The sequence below is a fragment of the Hylobates moloch genome, unplaced genomic scaffold (assembly GCF_009828535.3).
Source record: "Hylobates moloch isolate HMO894 unplaced genomic scaffold, HMol_V3 SCAFFOLD_7, whole genome shotgun sequence".
Taxonomy (NCBI): Eukaryota; Metazoa; Chordata; class Mammalia; order Primates; family Hylobatidae; genus Hylobates; species Hylobates moloch.
The window spans coordinates 92,792,032-92,808,113 of record NW_026652282.1 but is presented as its reverse complement, the minus strand read 5'-3'; the positions used below and the strand labels follow the sequence as shown (position 1 = coordinate 92,808,113).

General features: G+C 41.1%; 1 protein-coding gene across 4 annotated transcripts in view; it reads right to left on the bottom strand.

Annotated features, from left to right (window-relative positions):
* The window catches only part of PAK3 (p21 (RAC1) activated kinase 3), a 302,976-nt gene extending 290,908 nt beyond the window's left edge, over nt 1–12,068 (bottom strand). For all 4 annotated transcript variants that reach the window (XM_032757474.2, XM_032757477.2, XM_032757469.2 and 1 more), the window contains exon 1: nt 11,826–12,068. The gene's annotated coding sequence lies outside the window, so the exon portion shown is untranslated. The remainder of the gene's footprint in view (nt 1–11,825) is intronic.
* Nucleotides 12,069–16,082: the final 4,014 nt, after the last annotated feature.

The window sequence follows — 16,082 nt, the reverse complement described above, 5'->3', positions numbered from 1 at the left end:
TCACGGGCACCAGAAATATTTCCTAGGGTGGGAGCCAGGCCCATAGGTGGTCCAGATATAGAAAAGCAGGGACCAAAGGATCCACAAGGTCTCTGAGGATGGCAACCGAATGATAATAGCAATAGCTTATTGAGCACTTCTGTGTACCAGATGGTGTACTGAGAACTTTGCAGGAATTATCTTACATATTCCTCAAGAAACCCTAAAAGGTAGCTACTATTATTATCCCCATTACACAAGTGAAGAAACAGAGGTTTAGAGAGGCTAAGTGACTGTCCAAAGTGCCTGAGCCAGGATCCAAACCTCTTCATGGAGCTTCATGCATTCAAAATAAAAACAGTTGCCATAAATAAACACTATCTATTGGACAGACATAGATTATCTCTTTGATTCCTCACCACAACTCTGTGAGGTAAGTACTAATATTACTTTTTCCATTTTACAGAGCCAAGGCAGTTAGGTGGTTAAGAAACTTCCCAAGACCACACAGCTAGCAGAAGGCAGAGCAGGGACTTAAACTTAAGCAAGTGATCTTTTAACCTTTACCTTACCCTCTCTTTTGCTCCAAAACAGCTCTTTTGCCAGGGAAAACATGAAGACATTCACCGTCATATATCTTGGACCACTTTTCTTTCAAAGTAGTCTGTTTTCAGTGATCTGATTGCTCCAAGTTTTCCACAGAGAAGGGAGAATTAGAATCATTGCAGATGGAAGAACTGAGGCCTAAAGAGGCAAAGTGACTTATCTGGCATTAGACACGGAGCAAGCAATTGAGGCCTTACAAGACCGTAGTTTCTTGGTTTCTCCTTTTCTTTCCTTTTTTATCAAGAGACAGGGTCTCACTCTTTTGCCCAGGCTGGAGGGTAGTGGCACAATCACAGCTCACTGCAGCCTCAAACTCGTGGGCTTAAGTGATCCTCCCACCTCAGCCTCTCTAGTAGCTGAGGTGCACTACAGGTGTGCACCCCCATGCCTGGCTCATCCTTGGTTTCTTGATGCCTATTGATTCTCATTACTGGAAACGGCAACAAAGAGGACAGATACTGCAGAAAATGGGTGCGAGTCCTCCCCTGAGGGCTCCAACTGGAAGGGAATTTTCAGAGAAATTATAGCCAATAGAAGATCTTTCTAGGAAAGAGCTGCGGAAAAGAAAACAAATGGTCTGTTGTTGTGCAGTGATGTTAAATTGCTCAATGCCCTATACTACAGTCAAAGCGAAAAGTTGGGCTACTTCAAAAAGGGCATTAGGTTAGGGTTTAAGGATGGACTTGGTACCATACGTATAGTCTGGAAATTGCAGTGCATGCTTTGGTTATGTTCATGAGTTTGAATCATATCAATCCTAGATCAATGAGTCTGTACTGGTGGATGCCAAATATCCTTTGTTGCATGCTGCAAGTTTGATAATGAGAATCAGACAGGAAGAACTCGAGTGAGCTGGAAACCCAATAATCCAAGCCAACAACACTGTTGTTCATGTTATTCTGGGTCCTCCCCCTGGTTGTCTTCCCCCACCCAGGCGCACTTTAGCTGAAAACATCCAGGAAGTCACTCCCTGCCTCCCAGAGGTCCTCTATACCCTTGGCACTAGTCTCCTGCTGGGAGTAGGAGGAGGAAAACAAAAAGTATGTTCCACATTCCCATGATTTGTGAAGCAAACAATAGTCACGGGATATCAGGAATTTATCTCTCAATCATAATATTTAGAGATTTACTCAGCTAACAATTCACAAGAATCAAGACTAATCTCTGAGCCCCACCCCTACAATGACACACAATAATTCTGGCAACATTTTGCTGCCATTAAAATGAACCTCCCCTTTCTTTCCTGGTCTTTATTGTTGCTTCAAGGCTCAGACTGGTCACACCCAAGAAGATCTGTTGCTTCATACATTCCCCTTTGGTGTAACACAGTCTTATTACCACGGGAAGCCCTTAATAGTAGAACACTCTGTTTAACCATTCAGACCCCAAGACCAGACAGAGATTCACTTGGCTGCTCACCATCTGAGTGAACTTGTGCAAATCACTTAGCTGCTCTGAGCCTTAGTTCCCTCTTCTGTAAAATGGAATGCTAACAGTATTAACCTAACAGAGTTGTAGAGAAAATTAAATGAGACAACACATGCAAAGAGCAGTGCAATACCTGACACACAGCAAACAGTTAACTGGGAGCTATATATAAAAAGAAACACTTGCTGTCTCTGAAAGTTTGCGTTAGAGAAGAAGCATTTCCCTAGCTCCAACTACTCCCATAATGAAGTGAAGGGCTGAAAGCTGGGGCAGAAGGAAATGGTGGGGCAAATTGGTGTACATTAGTGCTGACTCCTTTCTTTTTGGCATTTAGAAGATAGGATGGTATCCAGAGAGTGCCTATGGCTGAAGGAAATAGGATCAGTGAGATCAAGGGGAAGTGGGAAAAACCCACTGCAACACTGAATTTAATGAAGGGAAGAAGAACAAAAGTTGAAAAAGTCAAAGAGGGAATAGAAATTTCAAATAGGATTCAAAGGAAAGCTTGGGCCAAAACAGTCTAAGAGTTATGGAAATCACTGTGCCCTCTCTCAGTAATGCTTCTTCTCAAGGTATTGTGCCAAAGGACTTGAAATATACTCATTATTGAACAACTGGTCAGTTTGTTCGTCCAAACTTGCTCTTCTTAAAAAGAACACTGTGCTCTCCATTCACCTCTGCAGAAACCAGTCCCAGGGAGCTAGGCCAAAAGCCAGCCTCCTCAAGTGCAGTTTCATATCATAGATTTCTAAGCCAGAGCTCCTAGGTGACCTGGACTTCCCCACTTTTGAAAATGGTTTCATTCCCTCAAGCCAGAAAGCACCAGGAGATCTTGCCTCCTGAAAGTTACCTCTGGAGGGTGTTCCAGTCTTCTCCCGAATCACCTAAGAAGTTAGTTAACAAATAGATTTCCTGGGTCTACCCTTGGAGTTTCAGATTCAACTGGTTGAGGTGGGTTGGGGCCTTCAAAATATATTTTTAAAGTGTCCCCAGGTGATTCTGTCACAAAGCAAGCATTGACTTTGGAGATGAGAATGCCTTGTTTAAGTTGAAGGAATTACAATATACATCATCAATTCCTAACGATGCCCTCATTTTATATGTCAGGAATCTGAGGCTCAGAGATATTTAAGCTCTAGTTCAGGGTCACACAACTAATTAATAACAAAACCAGAACTTGAACCCTGGACTTCCGCCTCGCAATTTAATGTAAGCTCCATTTACTGACTCTCTTTGCCTCTTTGTTAATGAGGTTTTTATTTTTGGATTAAGTATGGAATCAGACATCCCATCCCAGTTCTAATCAGTGTTAAAAAAACAATGTTACCTTTGCAGAATAGTTCATTAGAAAAGAAAAACATGACAATTTCCAATTCTACTTAAAGCACCAAGCATAGCTTTAAAAAGAAAGATGACCTTTCCCCTTGTAACCATCAAAAAGTATAAATGTATCATATGACTTATGCATAGAATCCATATTTGTGGCTACGATGTTTCAATTTTAAATTATTTGGTAATTAAAAAGAGAAACACTAGCTTTAAAACAGGACATTCATTAGCATAAAAACTAAAACCACTTTTTTCAAGGCAGCAAAATTTAATAATTATATTATCTGGCCATCATTTCCTCTGTGAACTATGCTTACTCTAGTCCAAACCTTTAAAAAGGAGAAAAAAAGACAAATATTAGATACAATTTAAAGTCATTTGCCAAATACCAAGATTTTGAGGTAAGTGGAAAACCACAACTCATAATTGTCAATAGTTCAAGTAATCCAAATTATTCCTTTGGGGACAATAATCCACCCATCTTCTGACAGCTCAAAAGCGTCCCTGGGGTGGGCTGTGTCAGTACCGTACTAGGTAAAGTGAATGATGGGTAAGTACAAAGGGCATTATTAAACATATCAAATCAGGAAGCTTCACTTTAAAGGCACCTACATATATCCCTAGAGGAGAGAAGTTGCCAAATCTTTAGTTAGCAAGTATTAGGAGGTATGCCAGGATCCTTTTCCAGCAGTGTCCAACTCTTGGAGCATTTCTCCTTTCCAGATGTGTTCTCCATCTGTAAAATGGGTAAGCAACAACTATCACCACTTTTTCATGTTTCCCCATTGCCCTGCCACCTCCAAAGGTTTTTAGGTTGCTACTGTGCTCTTCAGACAAAAGATATTCGTAAGCTACATAAACTACCACTCGGACTTCCATCTTCTAATCCATAGACCCTACCTTTGGCCTAAAGCACACATGAAAATACCCTTGACCATATCTGGATACTGGCAGAAAATAGGCACAAGAAGATGAAGCAATCCCAGGCAGAGTGAGAGAAAAGCTACACCTGTACTTGTTTGCCACTATTCCCTTTGCAGAGTGTGACATCACTGTTTATTTCTGTTAGAATAACTTCTCACGGGAGGACCTCAAACTTGTCCTCTTTGCAGGAAGCCAAGTTAGATAGAAACTGATTCCTACTCACCACTCAGCCTTCAGAAAGTTATGGAACCAATCTAGCTGACCTCAGAGGTCAGTGAAGATGCAGCAGTAGATTTTTTCCAAGTGTCTTAAGATGAGATAGAACTCTAAAGTTAGTTCATCATTGCCTGCTGTTGCGGATGCTGCCAGCAGAGATGACCCTAAATGGTCATTCATTTCACAGTGAATTTAGAGTGATTTAACGTTGGAAAATGCTTTCGACACAGTTCTAGTTGGAAATGAATTAAAGAGCATGTTTACTTAAATAATTGAAGGTGAAACATGTATTACAGGTATTCCACGTGCAGTTAGGGATTTCTGCTCCCAGCCTTTCACAGCCTTTCCTTTCCTCCCAATCAAATATGAATTTCAGCCTAGCATTTGATTTAAGAGCCAAAACCTGAATTATCAGAAAATGTCAGGAGGAGGGGGAAAATGTACTTGTATACACTGTAGTTGGAGTGTAACTTGCTAGAAACATTTTAGAAAGCAATTTGGCAATATCTAGAAAAATATTAACTGAACAAATCTAATCCTAGGAATTTATCTTAAGGAAATAATGAGCCAACTGTATATGACACAGTGCAAGGATATCTAATTGTGGCATTGTTTGCTTATAAAGAAATAGATTGAAAATTGTGATTTTTTAAAAAATCATAAACATTTCTGTACAGTGAAAGACATCCAAATCAAAGTTAAATGACAAACGATAAACTGCTTAATATATTTGCAACATAGAGAACAGTTAAATGTTTACTATCCAAAATACTTAGAGATCCTCGTTATCAGAAGCAGAAAGAACAACTCAAAAGAAGGAGAACCCAGTTATCAGAAGCAGAAAGAACAACTCAAAAGAAAAACAGGCAAGGGATATGAAATGGCAACACAGAAGAAATACGGATGGCCAAAAAACACATGAAAAGATGTTCAACCTCACTAGTACCCAATGAAATGCAAAGAGAAAGGAGATTTTTTTTTCAGCCTTCACATTGTCTAAGATTAAAAAGATCAATAATATCTGAAATTGATGAGGAAGAATGTGGAGAAATGGCCATTGTTGATGGGAAGGTAAATTATGATAGCCTTTCTGGGAGGCAGTTTGGCAGGCTCTATTAAAATCAAATATGTGCAAATCAAACTCCAAACCAGCAACTTTACTACTTTAAATTTATATGACAAAATTGCTCACAGTGGTATGCAGAGATGTATGTACAAGAAGGTACATTGCACCAATATTTAATAATGTAAAAATAATCAGAAATAATGCAAAAATTCATCAACAAAGGTTGGATTAAAGAGATTATATTACAATTATATAATAGAATACTATGCAGTTATTTATAAGAATAAAATACACAGGGAGCGGAACATCACACACTGGGGCCTGTCAGGGGTTGGGGGACAAGGGGAGGGAGAGCATTAGGACAAATCCCTAATGCATGCGGGGCTTAAAACCTAGATGATAGGTTGATAGGTGCAGCAAACCGCCATGGCACATGTATACCTATGTAACAAACCTGCACATTCTGCTCATGTATCCCAGAACTTAAAGTAAAATTTAAAAAAAAGAATGAAATAACTAGATGTCTACTGGCAATAAAAAATCTTCAGACATATAGTTCAGTAAAAAGCATTCTGTAGAACAGCACATGGTCACATCTTTGATTATTTTATGTACATGAATATATTTATGTGAATATTCATAAAAACATGCACAATGTGATACATACCAACCTGTGAACGTGGTGGGGGATCAGTGTTGGAGAGACAAGGAAGGAACATTCTACATCATATCTCTATTTTTATAAGCAAGAATGAGCATGTGTTCTTTGATAATAAAAATGCTTTTGTAAACAAGAAGAGAGGCATGCTGTGCCACTCCTCCACAATGTCCGGCCCCCACTCCCAGCCTTTAAATGTGTCCTTTTCAAGGAGACAGTGTTCCAGAATCTAAGACAACTTCTAATACCCAAAGCCCTGAGTTTTTGGTATTTAGGTGTTTGACTAGGGTAAGAAATCTGGAGAGAAGTGAAAGAGTTGTCTCATTCTTTGGGAAGAATTTTTATTTCATTTAAATATGGCATGATTGCCACCCTTTCTGGACTGACCCCCTCCCCAGTCCTCCCAAATTTCCCACCTGCCTAGCTTCCCCAATTCACTTTCTTTCATAAGGTTGAAGGAAGGGGACGTGATTAGCTCACTTCAATTCCTTTTCTATTTTTATCTCGAATTCAGGATCCAATTCCATTCTTTTATCCATAAGAAATTCCACTCTACTCCCTGTCCCATGTCTATTTGGCACAAAGCTCATCCCAGCATTTCCATTTCCCTCCGAGTTATGATTGACAATTCCACCTCTGGGAATCTTTCATATTTAGGGAGCTTCTATCAGTGACCCTAGGCTGTGTACCAATACCAACAGCAAGCAGAGCAAGAGCGCTCGACCTACAAGGCCTTGAAATTACATGCACATGTCCGTGGATGAGAGGCCTTCTCTGGGGAGTGCATCAGTAGCTTTCATGACTTTCAAGGGGATCCTTGGCACACAAAAAGTGGTTATTAATCAATCACCAAGGTAAAAGGACTAGGATGATCAAATCATCCACCATGAATCTCGGGCAGAATATCCAGTCCTCGGGTTACCAACTGGGTGCTTGGCTTGGTGAATCAGACAACTCTACACTCAAGAGGAATGAAGAGGGAGAGAGAGAAGCGTGGTCTTTTAGGGCTCCACTAGAAAACTATCCCTCTGCTAAAACTGCCATGTGAGAGCCCACACTGCTCAGAACTGGACATGACCTCCAAGTCCCACTAAATGAGCCAATCCTCACTCCCCTGAACTACACAAGAAGGCAGTTAAGTCAAAGAGAAGAACACTGGGAGGCAGCAGATCTGAGTTTCAACTCTTAGAATGACTTCTGTCATGTGGTAGCTGTGTGACCTTGGGCAACTCACTTCACTTCTTTCATCCTCATTTTCGTCATCTAAACATAAGGTTTACAACAGAGAAACTTCCATAGGCATTTGTAGCTCTACCATTCTACAAATGTCCCCCACTGAACAAGCATCTCCACTGTGTACTCCAGAACCGCGAATAACTTCACTCTGGCTTTACAACATCACACAGTCTTAAAATCTCACGGTTCTCTCTTGTGGCTAACAGAAATCCTTCCTATTACAACTGAAGCTTACCGCTTTCATGCAGCGAAGAGCTAATCTGAGTACAGAGTACTCTAGAACCAGTAACCCGAATGCCTTGACATTCATTTTGGGGTAGAGACTGAATGCCTTGTGCAACAGTCTCTACCCCAAACCCAGTTTGCAATGATTATCAGCCATTAAGTCTCAAGAACTCCATTCTCCTTTCAAGGCAGTTTGTAAAGAAAAAAGGGTTCTGGGAATTAATAGCAGTCGAGGGATCCAAGAAGGGTCAATAGTCACATGAATGCTATTTCCTTTACCTTTAAATTTCCTTAAAGATGGCCTCAGCTTCCCATTGACAAAATGGACCCCTGAAACTGTTGTTCCAGAAGCATCTCCTGTAAACAGGACTCCAGCCCAGGTTGGGTGTTGGGGCTACTGGAGAGAAATCCTGCACCAGCTAGCTTCCAACATGGCCCTTCACAACTGCCTCTGAAAGACAATTAGTCTGAAGGATAAAAGCAACTTTCCAACTAAACTTAATTCCTAACTCTAGGGTTCTCTAGTCAGCAGTGTATGTTCAGATTGATGGACTTTTTCTGAAGGCTGTACTGATGATACCTCTGGACCAGGAAATTAAAGGCCATGCTGAAATTTTCAGAATGTGAAAGGAAATAAACCCAGAGAACTGAGTCAGCCAAGGTTGAATGAGGATAGGTCTCTGCAGTCAAAGCAGAGCAGAGAAATGAGGCAGTCTGCCCAATAACTCAGCAGAAAGACAGAATTTGGGCCTGCATTATCAGGATAATTGCCTTAATTCTTCACTTCACTTTAATAATAATCTTGAGTTTACATAGAGCCTTTCTTCTAAGCAGCTCAAAATACTTACAGAGATATTATCTTAGTTGTCATCACACCATCACAGTCAGTGAGAGTGATGATTATTATCAGCCTCATTTTAAAGAGGGGGGATGGAAGGAAAGCCTGGAGGGGTAAAGCGAGTCATCCAAGCTTACCCAGCAAGACGCCGACAGCCTCTGAACTCAGAACTCAGCAGAGAAGGCTCTTACCCAAAGAACATGTCTCTCAACACCAGTAGACCCAAATGCTTGTTGGAACACCATGCTCTATGGGTAATTCCATCTGAGAAATGCTGCATATTTTATACTCCTGGAGAGTCACAATATTCATTAGCCTAGTAAAGAGTTGTTGAAGCCCTGCAGGAAACAAACCTGTTTATGTTTAAGTAAGAATTTCCAAAACTTAACTTGACCACAAAACCCTGTGTGTTTGTGTGTGTGTGGATGGGGAGAGGTGTGCCTCACTAACATTCTATGGAACTAGTCTTCTTTAGAACCTACATCAAAAAACACTGTCTAGTAACTAGACGGATCTGAGCATCAACAGAGCTGACAGATCAATTCCATTCCAGCTCAAGCTTTGGAGAATGTATCTTAGAGATACTGCTTGATACCTTCTGGTATTGACAGCCAGTGAACAAAGGACCTTTATGTGCCCAAAGTACCCTAGGCCATCAACTCCTCCGCAGCCAAGTATTGTCCAGACGAGGAAAGAAGTCATTCAAGCTCATCTACTTCTGTCATTCCTTTCAGATAGAACCCAGGGCTATTTTTGGTCTTCATTTTAGGGGAGAGGTGCTCCAGACGGGTGCTGATCCATGTTCTCAGAACCCACACTCTTACCTAGCATAATTTTGTGACCACCAGGCATTTCCAGTAGAAATAATCAGTCTTTAGTCTCACTCCCAGGGCCATTTCTCAGCCTATGAATGCAATCAGCACCAACACAACAAAACAGGAGACTCAGAATGTGCCCCTGTTCTGGCTTAATTGCACGAACATTAGAGCAGTCATTATACATCCATTTTAAAACTAACATACAGCACAGAAATCTTGTACCATTGTTAATTACCAGTGAAACTACTAAAAGTACCTAAACTGTAAAAATGCCTCAAGATCCCGTTCAGGTTAATTTCTATTTTATATATAGTTTGAATGATAAAAGATCACAGCCAATGGATTTAATATTAATTACTAGCATTTTCATATTTTCTTTTAGTATTTATTAAACATCCACAGAATGAGAGGAAATTCTTGTGTTGAAGTTGGTAAATTTTTGCGCAAAAAGTAAATGTAATGCAGGTATGCCTGTCTTTATCCATTCATGAACTATTGGAAAAATTTCGTTAGTGGATTTTTGATTAAAAGAAATTCACTGTAAAGGTCAGAGAGGCGGTGTTAATTAACATAATCTGATTATGAATCCTTTTGTAAAGCAGCAAATTCTGCAATGTAAATATTGTCCATTTAGTTCATTTGCCTTGGAATCTCACATTTACATATATCAGATTTGCTTAAAGCAAAACACACTAATATTAATAAATGAGCCAGATGTTTCTTAAGATAGAGATTTGTTGTGGTCTTTATCAATCTGCAATACCGGCTTTTTTTTGGATGTGCCACCAGTCATCACTCCAAACCAGAAAGACCCATTCTAAGTTTGTTGAGAATTTGGCAGTCACATTTCCAAGGACTCCCTGCAGTCTCACTTAACTATGACCTCTCTACCTTCGTACATGCCATTCTTTCAACTTAGGATACCATTTTCCACTTAGCAACCTGGTGAATTAATTCTTCAAGACTCAACTCAAATGTTACCTTGCCCATGAAGCCTTTCTTGATCATAACCCCCATCCCCAATCAAGCATACCTCCCTCGGGCTCCCGCAATACCCTGCCTGCCCCTTGTCATACTTTACTCTAATTGTCTGTTTACACGCTCTACCAGATTGTGCACTCCCTGTGAGCTGAGATGATGTTTTATTCATTTATATACTTTCAATACTTAACACTAATAATACATAGCAGGTATGCAAAAAATGTCTGCTGTTTGATTAATCACTACCTTTAACTGTATATTTTTGGACCCTGAAAAACAATGCTTTATTAAAACCACAAATAAAAATGTCAAAGAGAAGGTTTAGCAGTTTTGTTCATTTTTATTGATCTCTTCTTTCTTTGATTAAAAAGTGGCCATACCAGTTCATACCTTATCATTCAAGAAAGAAAAAAACACCACCTCTATATCAAATTCATGACTAATACATAGCTGCATTTAGTTTGTTCTTTTTAGTTCAAACATAGAACTACATCCTAGCACACCACTAACTTCATTGTAGTAAGTAAGACCTGAAGACATTAGGATGCGCTAATTAAAATGGGTGTGGGAAGGCACTGCAGGGATCACTGTAAGAGCTTTAGATCCTCATTGGCTGAGAGAGGAAAACCTGCTAAGAAAGTTGGGCATCTTTGGGAGAACAATAACGCTATCTGGTAGGGCTTGGTCAACCTGGCTCGAAATTCCGCATCCAGAAAGTCCTAAGCAACAGTCCCAGCTGGGGGGATTTCCATCACTTTGAAAACGATCATTATCCTTCCCATGTGGGCAGAACAGGTTGGACCTGATCCACCTGCGTGTTGCTGCAGTCTGGCTTGGCATGGAATGAGACCCAAGGACGTGTAATGCCAAGAGTAGCCCAGCCCCATGGCGCAGACACACACACACACACACACACACACACACACACCACTCCAACTCGCACTCACTGAATTCCACACAAAAACCACACCATCTCCACGACACACACCACTGCATTCCTGTGTGCAGTCACATACAGGGAGTGCCCTCTCACATTCTCTCACTTCCCTAGTCGGCCCGACTCACACCCCACATTGCAGGTGGACCGCAGCCTAGCCTGGAGCTGGAAGCTGACGAGGACTGGTTTTGTTGTATGTAACAAAGCCCCAGGCACCCAGGTGCCCCGCTGGATCATCTCCATCCATCTCTCCCCGCCCCCATCCCTGAGCTCCCTGAACAAGAGAAAGCTCAGCCCGGGGAAGTGGATGCAGGGAGTGGGGACGCAAAGAAAGAGAGCTTTAGGGGTGGGCGGGGGCAGGAGTCCGGGCAGCTTCAGTGCTCTCTCGCCGTGAACCAAAAAGGAAGGCGAACTGGCAAAGGGAACCAGCTGCCTTCCCAGCCTTTCGCCCTCCATCTATTCATAGAGCAAGACTGAAAACTGAGAAATAATCTACCATCCCTCCCGCCCCGTGCCCTCCCAGTAGCTGTTGGAGCCACAAGAGCTCCAGCAGCCCGCAACAAAGCGCCCCCCCCTGCACAGACCTGTTCCAGCCTCTTCTTGGTCAGAGCGAAGGAGGGCGGCAGCCGAGGGTTCTGCCCTTCGCCGCTGGGCAGGAGAAGCAGGGGATGGGAGGAGGAGCAGGAACTGGGGGAGGAAGGAGGACGAGAGGGGATAGGAGATCACAGCCACAGCGGCGGTGGCGGCGGCGGTAGTAGGAGGAGGAGGAAGAGAGAAGGAGGAGGCTGCTTCGGTGGCAGCTGCTGAGGATGCTCTGGCGAGAGGCAGGGCTGGGTGCGCGGGGTGCGGGCTCACGTGCGCCCCATGGCCCGGGGATGCGCGCGCGTCTGGGTGTGTGAGAGCATCTGGGTGTATTTTGACTGTGATTATTCCAGTTACGACCCAGTCTGGAACTTGTGGTTCCTGCAGTCAGGCGGAAGTGAAACCCTTCCAGTCTCTCATGCCTGACTGTTTAGGTCGGTGGGATGGGGGCTGGGGGGAGCGAGGGCGGGGACAAGGTGCCCATACCCCTTTCTTCAATCTTCTTTCTAAGCACTGGTAGCTTGCATCCACACATCTCTCTGAAAACTCTATAGCCAAGGAGAAAGGAAAGAGACCAAGGACAGTTACCATCACCATCCCATTGCATTGAGTGAGCACTCACACTGTACTGGGCAATGTCTGGACTAGTCAGAAGATAATTTCTGTTCTCACTGTGATCGACATTTACAAGTCGGAGTGCCTATAACTTCATACAGCATTTACATTCTACCCTTTCTCCTCTATTTCTTTCCATTGCAATAACTCTGTCCCTGTAATCAAGTGGCATAAAATTAATTCTCTACTTTTTAGTCAGTTTATCCAATCAATATTACCCTGGTCCCTGGCTTCTCTGGTGACAAAGGATCACCTAATCCTCTTGACATTTTTCTTCTAGGAGTGGGGTACTCAGTTTAGATGAGGACCAAGACTGGTTTCTTGGGGATCAGAGGGTTGAAAGTCATCATGGATCCAGCTGCAGATCCAGTTTGGACATGCATCCCTAAAGCTAACGTAAGAAACCAATTGTCAGAGACATGAACTTCCCCCATGACTCAATTCTTGGTGTTTGGAGCCCTGATGAAAATCTCCTTCATACTCTTGATCTTTTCAGCATAGCGTTTTGCTTCATCTTGCCTAATGGCTTATGCTTGTTGAGAACTTTGAGATTTACAAAGCACTTTCTAATAACAACTTCCCTACCGTGGCATCTCTGTAAATTAGGCATAGAAGATATCATTATTCCTATGTTACAGATAAGAAACTAGGGTTCAGCATGGTTAAGTGGATGTGCCTAAAATTACATGCTAATAAGTGGCAGATCCAGAACTGGAACCCAGGCCTTTGGATTTCCAGGCCAAAGTTCCTTTTAAAAATTATATCTTGGAAAGAACCTTCAGATTCATCTATTTATCTCCATATTGGAAGTAATGGTTTAGTGAGGGAAGTTGAAATTGCAACTAAAATGAGAGTTTAAAAAATATTTTCAGTTAAATCGATGCATTCAGATGCAATCCATAAATCAGTAGACAAAAAAGAATTAACTTTTAGGCCTCAGACCCCAAACAGCACACATAATTATTCCTTTGATTCTGCTACCAGCTACTACAAGAAAAATTTGAAATGAAGTTGCAGAAAGGACAATATGAAAAAAGTCTGAGTTTCCCAGGGTGATAAACTTGTAAATGATTCCCCCACAAGCTAGATCTGTCTCCTCTAAGTCATGAGAATGAATCATTGTTTGCCATCCATGGAGGAAACCTATCTCCTACACACCAGCCTGGGCAGTCCCAAACATGTGGATATCGAACAAGAGAGGCAGGTTAGTGCAGTGGACAGAAGCTAGACTCTGGAGAGAGACAGCCTTAGCTGGACGACCTTGGAAGATGACCCAATATCAATGGCTTCTCCTGTAAAATGGGTGTAGAGGTGTGAGAATGAAATGAAGTGATGCAAGTGCTTGAGATACAGCAAGGCTCAGTAAAACTATAAATGTTATTATTAGAGAAAAAAACAACTTCATTAATGAATCTTTCTCCATTAAAGGCAGAAATGATTTATTACCAATAGTTTCCCAACATTGAGGGAATGCAGAGGAAGAGATTGCTTTTCTCTGGGATAGGAGAGATAAAGTGTTGGTCAGGAAATAGGCATGATAAACAAGTAAAGATGAGAGATTCTCTACAATATTGAGGACCAACATGGAACTTAGAAGAGAACAGGACCAGAAGAGGATGATGAAGAGAGGACACTTAAGACTGGGTGATGGATTATGACCCAGATTCTTGCCACTCATGGCTACTGTGATTGAATGGGAGGATATGCCTGTTAATGGCTCTGCAACAATGTACATGTTTTTACTTAGAGAGGTGCTTTGGCTCTTCTAAACAAATTCCTGTTGATCAAAAGACCTAATAAAGAACTCCATTCAGAATCTATCAAAAATACCTGAATCTGATACTCAGCCAGGGACTCCCTGTTCCAATCTGCTACCAAATAGGACCTTGCCTTCTTTGAGCCTTGCCAAGCACAAAGGAGGTTGAGTCATAACAATGCTCAGAGCCAAGCTGCAGAAAAATTATGAAGGAGATGAAATCTGTCTCTGACACCCTTCCAGTCTCTCTGTGTTTCACCCTTTCCTTCCCACTTCCAACCTCTAGACATCAAAATCTCTACTTTCTAAGCCAGGGAAAGAGCCATGTGAGTAATGCATTCACAAAGAAGTGCCTTTACATGCTTTTCTTCTCAAAAGAAAGACTAACAGGAGGAAACAATGCTAAACCCAGCAAAATGAATGGATCACTAATGGTAGAAGTTCAGGCACTGTGGGTGATAGAAATGCTTTGAGTGCCTTCAAATCATATTTGGTATGAGACTCTCCATGAATAAAACCAGACCTTGGGAATTCTAATTCATGACACAACAGAAATGGAGAACACTAAGAGGCATTAGTTACTCCAGTTCTACCCTTTTGTTTTGCAAGTGATTAAATAAATGCTCAGAAAAGTTAAGTGACTTTCCCAAGAGCACATAGCTCAAAGAAGAGAGCCATGACTTGAATTCAAAGCACAGAGCTTTTTCCACCACACTGTGATACTCCAACAGCCAAGAAGAAAACTAGGAGCAATTGCTTAGAAACTGATATTTGAAACATTTTTTCAGGTATATAGGAATGGCATGAAAACAAGAATAGAAGTGAGGAAGGAAGGTGCAGTCCCCTTTTTGCTTCTTTTGGCTTTCTCCTCACAAGTTATTTTTTTTCCCAGTAGCTTCATCCTGAGGCCACTTTAAGCAAGATTAACATGAAGAATGGTCTTTGTTATGCTAAGCACCTAAAACTGGAAATAATATTAGAGATATGAGAGTAAACTGAGGGTGGACAGAGTCTAGATCACTCATTGAATCTTAAATTTTAGAATAAATCTCTGTTATGAGTAGATTATAATAAACCTTTTCTCAAAACAGAGAGAACCAAAAAAGAATCTAGTCAGTGAAAGTTTCCAGTTTATTGGCGTCCTACTAATTAAGGCTTTATTGTAATCTCAAAACACAGAAAGGATTTAAAATAATCTGATCTTTAAAAAATAAAATTAAAAACCCAACCCTAAGTTTGCTTTGCTTTGTTTTATCTTCATGTTTTCTGTCTAAGCAGTTGGCAGTTATTTGGGATTAGAAAATTCTCATGAGATTTATTAACTACTCTCTTTACTTCTGTATATGTTTGAAATGTTCCATAATACAAATGTGAAAAAGACATGGCTCCTGTTCTCTAAGTATTGGAAGGAAAGAACTCAGAATTCTATTGATCATGGACTCCAAGTACTTCTCTGTGTAAATTAGTATAACTTTCCTGGAGAACTAAGTGTCAATGTATATCAAAATTGCAAAAATAAATAAATAAATAAAATAAAATAAAATAAATGTGGAAAAATGTTTCCCCAGGCAATCTCCTGAATTTCACAATTGGAAAAGTAATTTGAAACCCTGGTTTCCCTTCTTGATTAGATGACTTAATTTTACAGACAAGTTGTTTGATTGTTTCAGGATCCAATTTTTTGATCTACAAAATGGGGTTATAATTTTTAAGCACACATCTCTTTACAAAACTAGGAAGAGTTGAAGCCTTGTGGAAAGAGTGCTATATAACCCATGGCTTTCAGATTTCTGTGTTGGAGGTGATACATGGTGAGTGTGAGTGGTATGAGTGGTCCCTTTGAAAGTTAAATTATGAAGAAAATGGAAAACAATTAATTTTAGATTTT